Source organism: Mus caroli, unplaced genomic scaffold, assembly GCF_978045245.1.
Source record: "Mus caroli unplaced genomic scaffold, Mus_caroli_1 scaffold_12, whole genome shotgun sequence".
NCBI classification, from domain to species: Eukaryota; Metazoa; Chordata; class Mammalia; order Rodentia; family Muridae; genus Mus; species Mus caroli.
The window spans coordinates 37974350-37994648 of record NW_028227267.1 but is presented as its reverse complement, the minus strand read 5'-3'; the positions used below and the strand labels follow the sequence as shown (position 1 = coordinate 37994648).

Genomic DNA, 20299 nt, shown 5'->3' with positions numbered 1-20299 from the left:
GGGGCATATAAAGTTTGCAAATCCAATGGGCCTCTCTTTCCAGTGATGGCCGACTAGGCCATCTTTCGATACATATGCAGCTAGAGACAAGAGCTCCGGGGTACTGGTTAGTTCATCATGTTGTTCCAACTATAGGGTTGCAGATCCCTTTAGCTCCTTGGGTACTTTCTCTAGCTTCTCCATTGGGAGCCCTGTGATACATCCAATAGCTGACTGTGAGCATCCACTTCTGTGTTTGCTAGGCCCTGGCATCGTCTCACAAGAGACAGCTATATTTGGGTCCTTTCAGCAAAATCTTGCTAGTGTATGCAATGGTGTCAGCGTTTAGAAGCTGATTATGGGATGGATCCCTGGATACGGCAGTCTCTAGATGGTCCATCCTTTCATCACAGCTCCAAACTTTGTCTCTGTAACTCCTTCCATGGGTGTTTTGTTCCTAATTCTAAGAAGGGGCACAGTGTCCTCACTTTGGTCTTCATTCTTCTTGAGGTTCATGCGTTTAGCAAATTGTATCTTATATCTTGGGTATCCTAAGTTTTGGACTAATATCCACTTATCAGTGAATACATATTGTGTGAGTTCCTTTGTGATTGTGTTACCTCACTCAAGATGATGCCCTCCAGGTCCATCCATTTGGCTAGGAATTTCATAAATTCCTTCTTTTTAATAGCTGAGTAGTACTCCATTGTGTAAATGTACCATAATTTCTGTATCCATTCCTCTGTTGAGGGACATCTGGGTTCTTTCCAGCTTCTGGCTATTATAAATAGGGCTGCTATGAACATAGTGGGGCATGTGTCCTTCTTACCGGTTGGGACATCTTCTGGATATATGCCCAGGAGAGGTATTGCTGGATCCTCCGGTAGTACTATGTCCAATTTTCTGAGGAACCGCCAGACTGATTTCCAGAGTGGTTGTACAAGCTTGCAATCCCACCAACAATGGAGGAGTGTTCCTCTTTCTCCACATCCTCGCCAGCATCTGCTGTCACCTGAATTTTTCATCTTACCCATTCTGACTGGTGTGAGGTGGAATCTCAGGGTTGTTTTGATTTGCATTTCCCTGATGATTAAGGATGTTGAACATTTTTTTCAGGTGCTTCTCTGCCATTCGGTGTTCCTCAGATGAGAATTCTTTGTTCAGTTCTGAGCCCCATTTTTTAATGGGGTTATTTGACTTTCTGGAGTCCACCTTCTTGAGTTCTTTATATATATTGGATATTAGTCCCTTATCTGATTTAGGATAGGTAAAGATCCTTTCCCAATCTGTTGGTGGTTTTTTTGTCTTATTGATGGTGTCTTTTGCCTTGCAGAAGCTTTGCAGTTTCATGAGGTCCCACTTGTCAATTCTCGATCTTACAGCACAAGCCATTGCTGTTCTATTCAAGAATTTTTCCCCTGTGCCCATATCTTCAAGACTTTTCCCCACTTTCTCCTCTATAAGTTTCAGTGTCTCTGGTTTTATGTGAAGTTCCTTGATCCACTTAGACTTGACCTTAGTACAAGGAGATAGGAATGGATCGATTCGCATTCTTCTACATGTTAACAACCAGTTGTGCCAGCACCATTTGTTGAAAATGCTGTCTTTCTTCCACTGGATGTTTTTAGCTCCCTTGTCGAAGATCAAGTGACCAGAGGTGTGTGGGTTCATTTCTGGGTCTTCAATTCTATTGCATTGGTCTATTTGTCTGTCAATATACCAGTACCATGCAGTTTTTATCACAATTGCTCTGTAGTAAAGCTTTAGGTCCGGCATGGTGATTCCACCAGAGGTTCTTTTATCCTTGAGAAGAGTTTTTGCTATCCTAGGTTTTTTGTTATTCCAGATGAATTTGCAGATTACACTTTCTAATTCACAACCCCATTTCTTTGCAATGAAAATTCCCTTGTACTTGGCAATAGAAGAAGTCACTACAGGGGCAACATCATACTGTAAAATTTATGTCCCTTCTTCAAAAGCTAAAATCTTACATTCTCTCTATCTCCAAAACAACCAGACAAAATAGGCATCTGTGAACAAAGGCCAAGAGGGACATTGAATTGCTGCTTCCTGGTCCCATTAGCTCTTACTTCTCCAGTATCTACATTTTTAAGTTCTCAGTTCCAGGCCTGAGTCTGTTGGGGATTGGAATATGATCCTGTATTCATAAGATACCTAACACTCAATTGGATGGATAGGGGATGAAAGGCCTCGGGTCCAGTGAAACCTCTATTTTAATGGATTCATAATTTCAGAAGGGGCTCCTTTTGGCATTGACATCAGTGCCTTCTGCCTTCTTGACCTGTGTGTGCTGAGTGCATGGTAAAATGCCACCTATCCTCAGAGGTGTAAGAGTGTAGAAATCATGCAAAAGCTTTCCACATTGATTGTGTTGTCTTTGGCTACCACCTTTGGTTATGGAATATCACTACAACAAGGCCCAAAGGTGTCTGGGGAGATGGTTGGGCAGTCAAAAGTCTACTCTGTTTCTCTGGCAGTCGTATGAAGACCCTTTATGGAGAACCGGAGAACATGGCTAATGAAAAAGAAATAGTTATATTTTGGCTAGCTGATGATATCTGAGCCTAGAAAGCTATGGGGCAGGCATTCCAATAAAATAGTATAGGGATGAGTTCCTCCCTGTATTGGGTACAATAGGCCCAAAGTAAGAAGGAGGCTCAGCCACCTTTCCCTGAACTCTTCAGAGAGATTCGTAGTGTTTCCGTTAAGGAACTCTTCTTTACTTTCATGAGACCAGAACTCTGAGGTCTGCACGTACCATGAAGATTCCCATCTATTCCTAAATCATTCACTGTTTATTGACAGCTTTTGGCTATGAATGCTCTGCTATAGTTTGCCACAGTTCAAACGGTGTGTTATAATTGTTGGTCAAGTGCCTTGAGGAGCTTTTCAGCTACTCTTTTAGAAGTTTCAGACTAGTGGATAAACGCATAGAAGGTTTTAGTAAAAAAAAAAAAAAAAAAAAAAAAGCATGGACTCTTACTCTCCCCCATCAGGACACACATCAGTGAAGTCAGTTTCCCACAATTGACTACTGTTTGGCCCCTCATATGTTCCCACTTCTAGCAGAAGTATCTGTCTTTACATGTATTTTACTATTAAGCTGACATATTGCTTGGAGGAATTGAGCCATGCTGTTAAGTCCAGTTATACCTTACCTTGTTATGAGCAACTTAGAAAGTAGTGTGTATGCCAGTCAGGTAGTCTGGTGAAGGTTTGTTTCCAGAAACTTGCCAGTATTTCCTGGCAGAGTGTTCCTTCCCTCTGGTGTCCACCACCAAACTTTGGTTTCAGCTATGCTTTAGATATTTTTACATCCCTTATTTCCCCTTGTTTACACTATGGATTCTCAGGCTACAGTGGGTCACAGTATGTCACCTGAATGTCAGTAGATTCCACTGTTTTTTGTTTGTTTGTTTTTTGATTGGTTTGTTTCTAGACAGGATTTCTCTGTATTGCCTGGCTGTCCTGGAACTCACTCTGTAGACCAGTCTGGCCTAGAACTTAGAAATCTGCCTGCATCTGCCCCCAATTGCTGGGATCAAAGGCATGTGCCACCATGCACAGCATACACTGATCTCAAACAATTTTTGGCATGCCAACTCAGTGACCTGATTACTTGTGACCTCAAGGGGGTCATTAAGTTGATGTGCTTTGCCTTGAAACCAAGAGTATCATGGAGGAATTCAAAGAGTTTCCAGGAGAGCCAAGAATTCCTCTGTGTTTTTAATGTTCTTTCTGCCAGCAATGATGAGCCCTCCTTCCCACATATTTATTAAGTAAAGCATATTGACATTCCTGGTAAGTGATGACTGGTGTTTTCTTTCACCATAGACTTGGTCTATATATCTTGAGGCCAAATAATTTCAGCTACAATATCTCCCGAAGCCCCTGTGTAACTGGTTCCATGTTTAATTGAGGTGTTCCCATCCATGTAGAACATTCCCTCAGAATCTTTCCTGGGATGTGGGGGTGTCCAATATGTCTAGACTGATCTGTTTCTTCATGTTTGTTTCCTCATACAATTATTGATGAGCTTCTGTGGGTCTTCATCTGTCAAGATGTTAGCAGACGTGATGACAGTGGGTTTTTCAAACTAGACTCCTGGATAGTCAAACAGTCGGACTTTGACCCTTGCTTTCAACAGCCAGAATTGTGGGGTTGCTTTGAGAAGAACCTCAACTGCGTGGGGTGATGTAAATATAAGATGCTGACCCAGAGATTACTTCTCTGTTTCTTTCACTAGATAGTGGGACCCACCAAGCTCTAAGACAAGAGGACCAGCCTGAGGATAAAGGATTCAATATCTTGACAGGTCTATTAGAAACTCCTCACAGAATTAGTATATTACTTCAGGCTCACCCAAGGAGCTCTTGAGGGTCATTATTCTTCATTTGGTTCCCAAGCTGTGCTGTCCTCTGGGCAAGATAATAAGTTTACTCAGTACTAATAGGACCTTCTTTGAAGGAACAAGGATGTGGCATACAATTGGCTTGGGTAGTCCAGATACAACCTTTTTGCACATGATAACTTGATTGCTTAGTTCAGAGGATATTTGCTCTTTGGGCCATGCTCTACCGCAGGATGAACATTGAATTCACCATCATTAAATCACAACATGAGAAGACAATGTTGGATATGGAAAAAATGACCCAGTCAATAAGTGATATGATAGAGAAGTTCAAGGAACTCATAGAAGATAACTATTCCTACATGTGAGTCCCTGACACAGGTAAGGAGCAGCACTAGGCAGGGAATGCTTGTGGCCTTCTAGGACTTTGAACAAAAATAAGGGCTCTAGTTCTATACTACCTGTTTCTTTTTTTTTTAAATTATTTATTATATGTGTAAGTACATTGTAGCTGTCTTCAGACACTCCAGAAGAGGAGGTCAGATCACATTACGGATGGCTATGAGCCACCATGTGGTTCCTTGGAATTGAACTCAGGACCTCTGAGCCATCTCTCCAGCTCCACTATCTGTTCCTTAATAGGAGCCCTCCCTTGAGGCAAGGTTCTTGAATTTGTACCTCTTGGACTCAGTTTTCTTAAGTGTGAAGAGTGTCCAAGACACTCCAAACTTTATTCTTCCAAATTCAGGATCCTCTGCATAGAAACCATTTCCACCATGCTGGGAATATCAAGCAACCCTGAAACTTTAGGATTCTGACAGCAGATTCAAAGTTCTGGGATCCATGACAAAAATGGAAAGAGTTTATACCTGTTGGTCTTCTCTTCTCCCTCAGAGTGTTTTTGCCCTTTCCCTGCTGATTGTTTTCTGGTAACAAGACATATAAGAAACCATGAGGAACATTTCCTCTTCAGTAATGTACATGGAACACTATTGGTGTTATGGTTTTCCTAAGTCCTTTGAGACTTGTGGCATGCGGCTGATCTCTGGATTTGACCTACCTCGATTTGGTACTGATAGGTATAGTGTGGATTCTAGTCTGAGGCTGTCCGGGGATCAGGACTCTTGTAGGAATCCTAGTTCTAAAAGAGTGGCAGAGAAATGTAAGCTTGCTGGAAATGACCATTTTTTGTTTCTTTTTTTGTGGATCAGCTTCAGGCACAGTTACCTCCTGAGTGACTGCAATTAATTGAAGGAAAAAGTAAGGATGGTGCTGAATGAGAACAGGAAGCTGCTGGTGGGGCCGGCTGAACAGGAAGCATCCTTTGGTGAAGAAAAAGGATCTGTGATGAGGCCAGCAAGAACATTTTTGTCACCAGTCCCAAGCAGCAGCAGGTAGGGTGATGTGTATCAGAGGCAGATTGCTGTCATGGCTCACCATAAACATAGAAAGTACAATGGAACAGTCCAGCAACTTACCAGACACTTGCCTATGCCTCCTCCAACTGTTTATTTATGGGATCATCTACCAGGCTTTTTGTGGAGGTAGCCTTTATCAAGAAACTGCATGTTTGACAAGCAAATTTTTCTCTTCTGCCAGAATCTGCAGTTCACTAGGGGAGATAAGTTGATTACACATCACGACTCTATATGACATTGAGTTTGAAGGGTGCTGTGTTGGAGCTCTTCTTTAGAATAGTAGAGTGCTTTGCAGGAAGATGTAAAGGCCTTCAAAATTTTGTAGGGAGCATGTGAGATTTCAGGTAGGAAGTAGTTTGCAGGGATGAGAGCTTAGTGGGATTGAGAAATAAGTGGATTTCATTGTTGCCGTTTGGCAGTTTTTGCCCCCCACCCCAACCCTTTCCCCTGTAGATCTTGATTCACACTCAGTGAGCCTGAGTAGCAGCATGTCAGTCCTATTTTCTTTGAGTGCTGTTGGAGTTTTCTTTCCTGGGCCTTGTGGTCTGGAGCTGGCTGGATGAGCAGGGATGTAGGAAAGGCTTCTCACAATCTCAGTTGGTGTGAGAGTTTTGAGGCTTCATGAAAAAAATTCTTTCTGTATGCTCCTCATTCTGTCCAAGAAGAATGTTGTCTTGATCTTTCTATTTCCCTAGTAAGAATACGAGAGTTGTGTTTCTCAGTTGAAGCATCTGCTCTGCATAGTCTAAATTTTTTTTCCACTAGCACGACAGATTCTTCATTGTTTTTGCTCCCTTATGATTTTAGGTGTGTGTGTGTGTGTGTGTGTGTGTGTGTGTGTGTGTGTGTGTATGTGTATGTGTATGTGTGTTTATGGATGCTTATGCAAATCTGTACCTTTTTGGGTATTTTGTAAGGCCAGTTAAGGACATCTGATTTTGTGTAGTCATTCTTTAACTTAGTTCTTTGGGCCTATGTCTCTCAATAAACCTGATACTTCCTGTTGTTCGATGTCCAGTAGAATTTTCATCTGTCCACTACCAGGTGGAGATCTGTCTCTTATTTATATCAACAAATCATTAAACAATACTACTATTTTTAAAATTAGTATTACATTTCTTAATTTTTCCTGCTTAGAGTTATTGCCTGGGAGATTCTGGCTTGTCTTATTGACTTAACCATGGGCATACATAGAAGCCTACAGTGCTCACTCTGCTGACATTGTTTTGCTAACTATATTTTGGGCATGGCTTTGTTTCAGGATACATTCTCAATCAGAGTTGTGCAGAGTGCTGCATTTCAGAAATGTCACAGCAGGTCATTTAACTATATTTCTCCTGACTGATTTTGAGGATGGTTTAATATCATATAATAAGTAATGTGTTCATAAGTTCCTGAGTAATGATCAAAAGTCACAGTCTTCCTCGGATGCTCAAAAGGACTCAGTGTAGGTGTAGTTAGAGGGCCTTGATGAGTCAAAATGGGGCTTACTGGAGGCTATACATAGAAATCTCTTACTTGGCAATTTAGTGCTGTGTTGTCCAGGATATCTGTGTAGAGCTTGTAATTTCCCTTTAGGACCAGCAAGTATTTGCATAGAAAAAGTTCCTGAAGAGGAGACAAGTACTGGTCAGGGCTGCAAAGCCCCCTTGAGTCTAAGAGCCTTATACACATCATAGGTCCCACTACGTGCTCATGCAACAGAAAATATGCTAGATAAGAGCAAGAATTTCATTGATGTTTGTGTGTTTGTGTCAGTCTTTGTGTGGTATGTGGTGTGTGTGTTGGTGTGCATGTGTGTGTGTGTGTTTGTGTACCAGCTGTGACTCAGTGTGTTTATTCTATGTTGTGTGTTTGCGTAAGGCAAAATGCCTTTGCAAGTGTTTGTGGTATGGATGCTTGAATATACAACTGTGTGTGTGTGTGTATGTTTGTGTGTGTGTTCGTGTAGACATGTAACCATGTCTGTCTCTAGAGGCCAAGCATGATGAGTAAAGCCCCTGTCATTACAGACTGCACCCATGAAAAATCAAATACAGCAGTCCAATTAGTGTGCATCTCTACCTAGATTCCAAGACAAAAAAAAAAAGGACACAAAATCTAAAGTCAGACTCTCAACTGGCTAGGGGCAATACTACTGATCCTCATTGAAATCCTTTGGAGAAAATCAATGGAATATGGTACATAGTGTTGAGGAGGAAGTTGGTGTATAAAATCCATGTGTTATGTCCCTTTTCTGCTCTGGAAGAATTAAAAAGACCGACTGGAATATCAGGTGGCTCACTGTGTATTCTCAGCATTCCACATTCTTTTCGTCATTGCCTGCTACCATTGCCTATCCTGCTACCTCTACTCAGTAAAACGTTGCCTTATGATATGGCTTGGATTCTAATCATTGAGAGATTGAGTTGCACGTAGCTGTACATGCATCCAGCAGAATTCCCACAGCTGTGGTGCAAAACAGAGCTGTTTCAGGAGCCCCTTGAGGGTCATGATAATCTAAAAACTCACAATATGTTATCTGTGTGGGATTCTGCAATTGCTGTTATACAAAATCATTTTCTCAGTGTTAAAATCAGCCTCAATGGGTGTTGGGAGAAATGAGGACGTTCAGACAGGTCTGGTAGTATAAAAACAGGTGTTTGAGAAGCGAGGTTCAGAAAGTAGAAAAGAAGTCCCCTTTCACCCACTGATTCCAGAACAAGGAGTCGATATCCACAGAGTCTGTAGGACACATGAGGTCTGTAATTGTCCTCAGAGTAGTCCAGAAGAAGATGATATCCTGATGTCCATCAGCTAAAGAGTGAAACTGTACTATGTGATGCAGCCCTTTCATGAACTACTGCTCAGTGTTAGATAATCCATGCAAGTATTTGACCTTCAACTAGTTAGCCTCATTTTACTCAAAATATCCTTGACACAGTCACATTATTGGGAGAAAATTGTTCCATTGGTTCCTATTTATAATGACTTCCTATTTTTCTGGGATCATACCTTTGGACACCAAGTCAGTCAAGCAATGGCAAAGGGAGCCTCTAATGGAGGGAACTGTTTACTTTGGAACAAAACTGAAACAGCGAAGGAGAGGCTAGTCCACCACCAACACATGATCCTTTGCTGGCAGAGAAGCCTACTCTACACAGCTTTTGGAACTTGCTAAGACAGATTGGATACTATGCCAAGAACCCTGATTCTGAGTCTGTGTTTATGAGGGGAAAGCTTCTCACTGACTGAGCTGTCTATATGCTTTGCTCATTATGTACCTATCCCATTCAAGATTTGTTTTTATGACTCCAAAATATCCTGGGAGATTTTTATAATAGCATTAGCTAGGAAAATAAACAGGTTACTGAGGTATACTGTGCTTGGGTTGTGTGAACACAAATAATTTGCATATTTGACAGAGTGCTCTACAACAGTCTCAGATGTACAGGTGTGTTGTTATGTTCCTTCATGGACATCACTTTTAAAATTCAGTTCCTAGCCTGGGGAATATTTTCAGTTAGCACATTCTTTCTGATTTTAGGACACATGCAGTGCCTGTGATTTTAATGTTATAGGTTTTCTCTGGTTATTTCCAGATACAAGGGTTGATGAGTGGTACACTGTCAGGGTCCTGCACTAGAGAAATAATCGTAACCTTCACTTCAATTCTAGGCAGGTTCCCCATAAGGCATCCACATGGTTTTCTAGGTTGTTCACATCTCACTTGAACTCAGTATCAGACATTGCTACATTGTTATTATTCAATATATTATACATGGACTATTGGAGAAATATAGTGTTTTTCTTTTAAACTCCAGTACAATGTGTATTTCTCAGCTCAGTTTCTAGCAGTTTTTAAAAGATGAGAAATAATTCCAAGCCCAGGTGCTCTATGACACTTGGGGATGCAGGGAATGACCTTAGACAATGATAGGTCATAGTAGATTATCCAGATGAATAGATCTAGTGTGGGATGGAGAGCTGAATTGACAAATCCTAATCAGGTTGTTCTTCCTTCCTTCCCTAGGTGTGAAATACTCCAGCAGAAACTGGAACATGGAACAGACCAGGACAAGGTCTCCTTTGAAGATAACTTCTATAGGGGGATATCTGCATGTGCAAAGCAAATATTTCATCTCATCCCCAGTAATCATGGCTATCATCTGCAGCATTTTCTTCCTTTACTTTTGTTTTCTTGCAATGAATAAACCTTAATTTCATCTGTGCTCTGGCTCAGCAAGAGTGAGCATGTAGAGGGATTCAGACACGTGCTGAGACACATCAAGAGCTGCTGGGAAAACAGGAAGATTCTGAGAGTGTAAATTTTTCTTGTCCTGATAGGTCGTCAAGGAAATTTACAAAATCTATCTACAAGATCGCAAAGACTTTGAGCCAAAGTCTACAACATGTTTTCTACTTAGTCTTGGGTGTCCTTGTTTTTCAAACCCATACTCCAAAAAAGGAGACCTACTTAAATTTCTCTTGTAAAGATTGTTACCAGAAGTAACGTATTTTCTACTGTGTTTCCAAGGACAGCCATGGGCTATAAGTCTGTGCTGCAAAATAACAGCCAAAGAAGGCTCTTTAGCACAATTGTTGTTTTTAGATTTTGGTTTGAGCTTTGATTACTTTTGTTATTTTGTTTCTCTTTTGTTTCATTTAAAGTTTATTTTTTGTTTGTTTCTTTGCTGTTGTTTTATTTTGTAATTGATTTACTTTTTTGATAAGGCTATACACTGTACATATTGACTGCCCACTTTTAGTTACTATTGAGTAAATTGGATGTTTTCTTATGAATAAAACAGTGATCTCTAACTCTTCACTCTTAAGAAACTTCTTTATTCAGATGTGGTATCATCCTACTGAAATCTCACACCTATCAGACACAGGTGGATCTAAGTAAGGGGCTTGGGTTCCATAATGACTTCCCAGCCAGACTGAGCTACAAAAGTAATAGTTTGTACATTCAGTGTGTCTAGTGTGTCCAACTCTGTGGATTCCAACTTGAAGGTGGAAAAATTACCCATATTGTATCCTTTCATGTCAAACATTTAGCTGCTGCTAAAATACTGTGTATGATTGTGTTGAACAAATTAATGGGAAATATATCAGTATTTCTGAAATGTCTTTCAGGAAATAAAAACATATTCTAAGGTAATATAAAAGCTGTCAGAAAACACAGACATGTATGCTTCTGCTTTCCTTCAAATGTTCTATCAGTGGTAACTACTACTAGAGAGATTCAATTTTAGGAACTTTTGAGATAGGGATTTATTATTTTTTGGTGATTTTGTTATTTTTCATTATTATGAGAGTGAATTTTGTGCTTGACAATACATTTGGTTCCATTTTATGGTTTTAACACAAGCACAGTGTGTAGTTCAGTATTCAGTACCCAGATGTTTTTTAAAAGCTGAGACCAAATCCAGGCCCATGTGCTTTGTGAGTTTTCTCCCTTGGTTTTTGTTCCCCCCAGTGGCGATTCTGTTTGTTATTTGGTTTTCTTTTATATTCACGCATGATTTGCCTTCTGTAGGTCTGTGCAACACTTGCATGCCACTCCCCAAAGGCCAGAAGAAGTTATTGGGTTTCACCTGGAACTAAAATGACAGAGGAATGTTAGATGACATGTGGGTCTTTTGAGAAACATATTCTCAAATGAAGAGCTATCTCTCCATCCCCTAATATGGACTTTTGTCCTTCTTTGTGTGCTATATTAGTGGGATGGATCATATCTATAGAAAGTTTTTCTTGAGATATGTTTTCTTTGTTGTAAAAAAGTAGAAGCACCGATTTCCTTTCAAGGCCAAAGCAGTTTAGGATGTGATTTGAAGTTTCTCTTTGGATCAGAGAAGCAGGTTTTGTGAGCAGCAACACCAGGTAACAGGGACAAATCATAGTGCAGAGCTCATCACTGACACTACCACAGGAAAGTGGACAATGCAGAGAATACTGGCATAAGACAATGGAGCTGGGGCTAAGTTAAAATCTTGCAATTGCAATGGCTCTGAAAATGAGATAGAGCCTTCCCAGATGGTGGCTGAACGGACTCTTCCATTTCTTTACAAAAGGAAACATGGTATCCATTTGAGTAGCTGGTGTGTACTGGAGATCCAACCCCTGCTTTGCAGGGTATGGCTCTGAAGGGAAAACCTCTACTAAAGCACTGAATGGGTCAGAGGTCCTTAACCCTTAACTCAGTACTTCTGCTAGCTTTCTGATTCTGTACATTGCACACAATAACCCTTGTAAGAGTCCCAATGTTTTAACTTATTTTGACTGACATACTTTATGACATATTCTATACTTTACTATTCAGGACTACTCTCAAATGTTGTGTGAAACTAATTTCATAACGTCAATGACTTTTACATTTCTCGGGTCCCAATGTTGTCTCTATTTCATTTTCTAATAATTTCTTCAAACTGTCTTTGAAAGTTATGCATTAATCTGGTACTACCATTACACAGTTATTATTACATTGTTTCCAAAATGAGTACACACAGCATACACCTGGGAAATTTTCAACTGTGCTGTACTGAGCCCTTATATCTCAGGTTTTCATAGTTTAAAATCATTACATCAAGAAACATCGAGTTTCACAGACTACAACTGAGCAGAAGAAGAAAGAAATAGGAAATTCAGATATAATAAAATAAGTATACATATCAAGGCCAGCTGAAAAGCAGTCATGCACAATGAATTCTATACAATGATTGTACAGGGTAAGGTTAAGATAAAGGGGAATTATGTTTTAGTATGAAGAGCTTCCACAGGCTATTGAGATGTTTCTATCACAGCCTACATCAAGCAGTCCCTTATTTCAAATGGCAGGTACCCAGGAAGAATGTGTCTCCTACTTCTCAAGACCACAGACACCATCTTTTTTACAAGTAGCTGCTGCAGGCTGCTGAGAGGTTTCCATTTTGACCTGTTGTGGGCAGTCCCTCTAATTGCATGCTCTCTCCATCACCCTTTAAATGTAAAAATGCAGAGGCCCACTGCCGAACATTAGGCTGTGGTCAGAGAGTCTTGTGGAAGTGTTGGTGGAAGTGTTGTAGTAGCCAGAAGGGTTAGGAAGCCACAAGAGGACCTACAGAGTCAACTAATATGAACCCTTGGGGGTTCACAGAGACTGAACCATGAGCCAACACCATGTAGGAGTTTGAACTAGGACCCTTACTTAATGAAACAGATATGTAGCTTGGTCTTCATGTGGGCGACTAACAACTGGAGTGGGTGCTGACACGGATTTAGACTCTGTTACCTGCCTTTAGATCTCTTTCCCCTAGCTGGGCTGCCCTGTCTGTGCTCAGTGAGAGAGGATGCACTTATTTCTGATGCATCTTGATGTGCCAGGATGGGAAAAAAAGCGGGTCGTTTTCTCTGGGGAGAAGGGAATAGGGAATTGGGGGGGGGGAGGAGTGGGACATTGAGTCTGACTGGGAAGAGAGGGAGGGGCTGTGATCAGATGGAAATAAATAATTCAATGAAAAAATGCACATCCTTTGACTCTTGAAGACTTTCTATTCAAGTATGTCTTTCACCATTTTCTCCATGGTCTTCTCTCCTCTCCCCTCCAGCCAATGCTCTTCTCTTTCCCCATCACCTTCTGTTTTGAGACAAAGTTTTAGTAGAACCAATGGAAGCTCAATCTGACTTGCTTCTAAAGAAATGACTCAGACTATTGTTATATCATTTGGCTTTGATAATTACTATGAGGTGGTGGTGTACACTTTTACTCCCAGCACTTGCGAGACAGAGGCAGGAGGATTTCTGAGTTTGAGGCCAGCCTGATCTACAAAGTGAGTTCCAGGACAGCCAGGGATATACAGGGAACACTGTCTTAAAAAAAACAAAAATAGAGACAATTACTGTGGGTCGGGTGACCCCTAATCTGCTTTTCTAACATCTCACCTGGCTACCTTTCTAGTGGTGCACCCCAAATACTTGCGGTTTTTCCTCCATATGTGCTCGTGGTACAGGTCCCCCATGGTGCCTTCTCTCTTTTTTCTAGTTTCTCCTCTTATCTTTCACTTCTACACCCACAACCACATAACTAGAAACTCAAATATGTCTAATCCGTCCAGTAAATACCAGTAGCCAAATTTTATTTAACCAATGGCTTTAAATTAAGCAAAAATATTTGCACAACAAAAGCTTTTGATAGGAGAATACTCTCCTAGTTCCAGACCTTCCTAGGAACAGGATTTAGCATTACAATTCATAGCAACAGATGGAAACTCAATGAAGTTCTTAGAGGAATGAAGGTAACTTAAAATTTCTTATATAGTCAAGGATGCTCCTGAACTCCTGATTCTGACCTCCTCTCCCAAGTGCTGGGATTTCAAGCAATGGTGTGAGATGGTAGTAACTCCAGTTTCAAGGGAAATGAGGCCTTCTTCTGTGTCTCCTGACACCATGTACCCACATCATGCATGGCAATACATGGTGCCAAACAACCTGTCCAAATGTGGGCTCTGCATCTTACTGTATATGAACTGGTGGGACAATTCCCTTATAATAACTACATTTAATAATCTTCTGTTAGCCTAGTCAGGATCCCCAAAGCAGATTATCCATTAGTCCCCTGGATGCACTTGCCTTGGAGCTGAATGAAGGCCCGGGTTCCACAATTTATCTGTGAATATTTGCATTATCCCTTCCTACAAGTACAAAGTCCCCTTAAAAGGTAAACCTAAAACCTCCAAGCCTCGGGAACTTATTTGACTTGATCCTGTATAAAAAATAAAAAACAAAAAAAACATAATTTCCACCAACTGTTTAGACTGCATTGATTTCATAGCATTCTGTCTGCCTGTGCCTCTCCTGGCATTAAAGGCAAGTGCCACCATACTAGACTAGATTATTGTGTCTTGCAAGATTGAACTAGATCATCTGGGCCATTGTAAAGCGATCTTCTGGTACACATAACAGGAAAGTAGGACCATATCCCTGTCATGTGAGTGTCCAGGGAACAAGGTGGTACATGATTAATCTATGTGGGCTGAAAAGAGTAGGAGAATGTTCTTCAGAGGAATGAACTACAACAATGGGTGTTTCTTCTTGACCTTGAGCCAACTCCATTGTGTATATTCAGAATAGAAAGCAATTGTCTCAGCAGCAAATTCACAAGACAGTGACTTTCATCACTCTCCTTATGCTGCCTAGACCACAGATCCAAAGACCTTCTAGTAGTGGGAATACCTTCTACCAGGAAAACTGTCAGACACTCTGTACTAGGCCTCTGCCTGCACCTCACATTCCACTGTCTACTCCCAGGTCAATTTAATCATTTCAAAGCCTACTGTTGTCAGCCTGGGCATGTGCTTCCATCTTTGGGTCCTTTGTATTTTGCTACTGGTGTCTGCTTAAACCTAGGAGTGCTAGCACTGTAAACAATTTCACTCTGTGTCACTAATAACTGCTATTTTGTCAGAGGAAGTTATTTGCTTGTGGCAGTACAGGCGACCTTGAGCAGCTGTGCATCATCCAGGCCAGCATCCTCACTAAAGCTGACTCTGACATCTAATGAGGATTCAACAGGCCACAGGGATTAGTGCAAATTTCATCACAGTTTTTTTTGTCTCTTTGAGGTAATCAGAGGTAGACAATAAAACAAAACTATAGCAACAAAGAAACAGCAATGAAATAACAGCATCTACTACAGTTGGCCACACATTTATTGAAAACCATTTAGAGCAGTTTGGAACACATGATGTTCTCACCTCAGTTACAAGTTCCCTATATCCATAATCCCTAACCAATGTTTCAGGTGTTGGTCTCATGCTGGCCTCCTTGGTTTCTCTAACTTCTGGGCAACAAAAGTGAGAATAAAAAAGTACTGAATCTCTCAAATAGAGCACAGAGTCATATAATTACATGAGTGTATCAGATGAAGAGTTCTCAGTATAAGTGAGCAGGGGGAAACTTAAGCTGCTAAGACCTGGCACCCCCACCTACATGAAAGTCAGAGGACAATTTATGGAGTTTTTTCTCTCCTATGATGTAGGTTACAGGGAAGGAACTCAGGTCTCTATGCTTGGTCCCATTACCTTTATCCACTGATCCATCTAGTCAGCCAGTTACCACAGATACAGAATTTAATAATCTATGTATTGGTATTTATATTCTGGGTTATACCCCAACACTGAAAACTTTCCCTAGAGAATATATATACCCAATTAAGGGCAATAAATGGAATCTGAGAGGGATCTATGAAGAGGGTGGCAGACTTTAAAAGACTCCATGGAGCCTCACAGTTTGTTTGTTTGTTTGTTTTTGTCTCCAACAAGTCTGGTGAGATGGGGTTATTTATCCTTCTCTTTGATCTCCCAGTGCTATGATTGAACCTAATAAAAAAGACAATGCTCCCTGAGTTACATTCCAGGTCTGTAACTTCATTCATCTGCTACAACAGCTACAAGGCAAGTGGCAATTTGAGACTCCATAATCAGTTTGGCTGCTACAAGATTGGTCCTTGAGATGGCTGACAGAATACTTTCAAGACAAGGAATATCTATCTGAAAGAGAAAAGGAAGTGTCTCAGTCCACACTGCATGCTCGGGACAGTTTAGTCGTTTAAAGATTGATGTCAAGGTGTTATCGACCTGCACAAATAGCATCACTAGATATCAGGTTAAGCTACCTGACAGATAGCATTTACCAAAACAGCCAAGTACTACACTGAAGACCTACAAGTAAATAAGGCTCAGGATCCACCAGAGAATTGAAAGATGGACAAGAAGACCCATATCACTTGATGATGATTGGTTTCCTGTGTGCTTACAGGTGTCCTTTCTGTGTCAGACTTAGCTTAGAAAGAGAAGGTGTCCAAAGACAGTGAGCAACTTAACACATCCCCCAGTCATTCTCAGGCTTCTGCTTAAAATCCCTGGTTTGACAGCACCAGTTTGGGGATCCAGGGGATTAATTCCTTTACACATTAAGTGTGTGATTCATAGTTAGTCTCAGGAATGAGATCTGTTGCAGGAGACCTTCACAAGCATGAAGCATCCACTGGAAGAAGTACTTCCTCAATAAACTCTGAGATCTAGTGTGGTTAAGATCAATATCAACCATCACTCTCCCTTCCTAGCCTTGCACAGACATGCTCTCCACCATAGGTATGTGAACTGCATTTCAGGCTCCATCCATGCAGATGTGTTTGAAGTTTCATCCCAACACTGGTGAGCTGGCCTTAAATGGTTGTTCCTTCCTCTATCTCTTCTCACTGTGGATCTTCTCATTTCTGCATTTCATCAATTAGGCATTTCATACCTAGTCTGCATGGTTATCCTACATGAGATGTGACAGATCTGCTCCAGCCTTGAAAATTCTATGGCATTATTTTGAACCCATAAGAGCTCTGCATGGGTGCCAGGTAACCTAGGAAAATTAGCATTCCATCTTCATGCACCTGAACCTATAGGTCTCCATAAACTTCTATCTTTGATTGTGGATGATCTTGTTCAATTATAAACCACACAACCTGGAAGGACAAAGAAGAAATGTAGAGTAGGGACAGGAAAGAAGTCTCTTCCATTAAGAACATTTGTTACTGAACAAAGAATTCTCACCTGAGGAATACCGAATGGCAGAGAAGCACCTGAAAAAATGTTCAACATCCTTAATCATCAGGGAAATGCAACTCAAAACAACCCTGAGATTCCACCTCACACCAGTCAGAATGTCTAGGATCAAAAATTCAGGTGACAGCAGATGCTGGCGAGGATGTGGAGAAAGTTTAACACTCCTCCATTGTTGGTGGGATTGCAAGCTTTTACAACCACTCTGGAAATCAGTCTGGCTATTCCTTAGAAAATTGGACATAGTACTACTGGAGGATCCAGCAATACCTACTCCTGGGCATATATCCAGAAGATGTCCCAACCAGTAAGAAGGACACATGCTCGACTATGTTCATAGCAGCCTTATTTATAATAGCCAGAAGCTGGAAAGAACCCAGATGCCCCTCAACAGAGGAATGGATACAGAAAATGTGGTACATTTACACAATGGAGTACTACTACTCAGCTATTAAAAAGAATGAATTTATGAAATTCCTAGCCAAGTGGATGGACCTGGAGGGCATCATCCTGAGTGAGGTAACACAATCACAAAAGAACTCACACAATATGTACTCACTGATAAGTGGATATTAGCCCAAAACTTAGGATACCCAAGATATAAGATACAGTTTGATAAACACATGAAACTCAAGAAGAATGAACACTGAAGTGTGGACACTATGCCCCTCCTTAGAATTGGGAACAGAACACCCATGGAAGGAGTTACAGAGACAAAGTTTGGAGCTGTGACAAAAGGATGGACCATCAAGAGACTGCCATATCTAGGGATCCACCCCATAATCAGCTTCCAAACCCTGACACCATTGCATACACTAGCAAGATTTTGCTGAAAGGACTTAGATATAGCTGTCTCTTGTGAGACTATGCCGGGGCCTGGCAAACACAGAAGTCGATGCTCACAGTCAGCTAGTGGATGGATCACAGGGCCTCCAATGGAGGAGCTGGAGAAAGTACCCAAGGAGCTGAAGGGATCCGCAACCCTATGGGTGGAACAACATTATGAACTAACCAGTACCCCGGAGCTCTTGACTCTAGCTGCATATGTATCAAAAGATGGCCTAGTCGGCCATCACTGGAAAGAGAGGCCTATTGGACATGCAAACTTTATATGCCCCAGTACAGGGGAACTCCAGGGCCAAAAAAAAAAAAAAAAAAAAACTGGGAATGGGTGGGTAGGGAAGTGGGGGTTACGGTATGGGGGACTTTTGGGATAGCATTGGAAATGTAATTGAGGAAAAGATGTAATAAAAAATATTTTTAAAAAAGTAATAATGGCACAGAAATTCAAAAAAAAAAAAAAAAAAAAAAAAAAAAAAGAATTTGTCTATCCACCAGAGGACCCAGTAGGCATCTAACAATCCTATTAATGAGTCTCTTGGTTGAACACCATGCCCTCTTCTGGCTTCTGGAGGAATTGCATGCATTTGGTGCACAGTTGTGGTCATGGTGGGGTTTCTAGAGACCTGCTGGGTGCCAATGGGGGCCTGCCCCATGTGCCTGGCTTGCTTGCTTTTTGCCGGTTTTGCTGGTACCAGGTGCGGGCTGCAGCAGGCCAAAGATACATATAATAAAAAAAATTAAAAATAGCAATGCTCCAAATTCAAACAAATAAACAAAACCCAAAAGTGCTCCAAATGTGCAGTCACACTAATATTGCCTAAAAAGAAAGCCATGTCTCAACATGCCTGGGAAATCTCAACACGGGTAGTTGGGAAGCCCTTTTCTGGAAAGTCAGTATTTCTGCTTTACAGTTATCACCAATGCTGTATTTCAAGGAAATGAGAGGCAGATAGCTCTGGGTTTCCTGATTTCTTATGAACCCCAAATGAATATTCATTTCCTAAGAAGCTTTAGAGCAATACAGTTGTGACTCTTGGAAGTCACTACACAAGAACCTCCCCATCTCCCTTCTGGGAGACCTATGTTTATTGCCCCCGATCCCCACTATCATAAGGGCAGTTGCTTTTGCACTGGTTGAAAACTTAAGGACCAGTCCCAGTTACATAGAAAAGTCCAGAAGTTACTTTTTCAGGACAGGATGAGCGAAAGTGTGATGGACCTGCCTTTCCTACACCCTTGGGATCTTAGTGTGTGTGCTGGGGAGGGAGACAGGACACTTCTCCCCTTCCAGGACCCCTCACTCGTCCACCTCTAGTAGCCCCAGCCTTCCCCTACCAGATGGTCTGTCCTCCCTGAGTATCCACCAGTTATGTCTCTGAGTTGGAGGAGAATTTCGTCTCCCACTAAGCTTGCCATACCCCAAGGACCATTTGTGAGAGCTAGTCCCTTTCAAATGTCTCCCTGTAGAAAAACTGAACCTGGAAAGAAAGGAAACAATCTCCAAACAGATGTCTGACCACCCCCACTGGCATACTGGCAGCATGGGGTTACAGGGTCCTAGGAGCCCCAACCCCGTTCTGTGGCCCCACACCTGTGAACCCTGGTGCTTTCATGCCAGCTTCCGAATTACCCCAGGTCGCCCCGTACCCCGCACGATTAGTCAGGGAGGGCAGCTGAGAACAAAGATATAGGTATAAATATTGAGCCATGACATTGAAGCGCCAGGCTCCTCCCCTCCCCCGCGCCCCAGGCACACTCTGAGCTGCTCTGCACGCCCGGTCATCTCCAGCTGCTTCCCGAGCGGCGCTCATACCCGAGGTCCCCCAACAACCTTTTCCTGGCTAAGACTGCACGAGCCCTGCTGGGGAAGAAGTAACTTGGTTTTTCTCCGAGAAACCCGGCCGGATTAGGCAGCCAGGACGAGTAGAGGGGAGAAGGAGGGGAGCTGGTGGAACCCGGTGGAAGTCTCCCGGGCAGTCTGATCACACTATCTCCTTGTCCTCCTGTCTCCTCCTCCTAGGTGCAGAGATTGTGGGCGGACTCTGTAATCACTGAGGAGGGGGAAGAGGAGGGATCGGAGTTCTCCTGCAGTGATGGCGCGGCGCAGCGCAGCA

At 41.8% G+C, this 20299-nt stretch overlaps 1 long non-coding RNA gene across 1 annotated transcript in view; it reads left to right on the top strand.

The window, feature by feature from the left end:
- LOC147001783 (uncharacterized) overlaps nt 1-9955 on the top strand; it is a 51991-nt gene extending 42036 nt beyond the window's left edge. The window contains exons 2-4 of the long non-coding RNA XR_015044732.1: nt 4584-4732; nt 5563-5745; nt 9782-9955. This is a non-coding gene — a long non-coding RNA (uncharacterized LOC147001783). The remainder of the gene's footprint in view (nt 1-4583; nt 4733-5562; nt 5746-9781) is intronic.
- Nucleotides 9956-20299: the final 10344 nt, after the last annotated feature.